General features: G+C 49.2%; 1 protein-coding gene across 1 annotated transcript in view; it reads left to right on the top strand.

Moving 5' to 3' along the window:
• LOC104982117 (XK-related protein 2-like) overlaps window positions 1-309 on the top strand; it is a 5,702-nt gene that overhangs the window by 486 nt on the left and 4,907 nt on the right. The gene's annotated exons all lie outside the window — the stretch shown is intronic.

Here is a 309-nt window from a genome sequence, read left to right as displayed (position 1 = left end):
GCTGCCTAGAGGGCTGCGAAAGGCGGAACCGCCACCGAAACAGCAGTTCCCATGGCTCCTTACACGACTGGAATTGGACCCCTGACTAGGCGCTAAGATGTTTGCTTTTGCCTTGTCCAAATTCCACAGCACGTGTGTTGACGTTGGAATCCCGGCCTAATCAAGAGTCAAGTTCAAAGTGGTACTCCTGGATCCTTCATCTCAAACTCCAACAAGTCTAATTTGAGACTAGAAGAGAGGGATCTCCTGCTCTAACTAGTAGATCTCCGTTCTGGAATTGGACTTGACAGCTTTCCTCACCAATACTTC

Source organism: Bison bison, unplaced genomic scaffold, assembly GCF_000754665.1.
Source record: "Bison bison bison isolate TAMUID 2011002044 unplaced genomic scaffold, Bison_UMD1.0 scf7180017859831, whole genome shotgun sequence".
NCBI lineage: Eukaryota > Metazoa > Chordata > Mammalia > Artiodactyla > Bovidae > Bison > Bison bison.
Note: the sequence above shows the minus strand (reverse complement) of the source record. Positions and strands in the feature narration are given on the sequence as shown.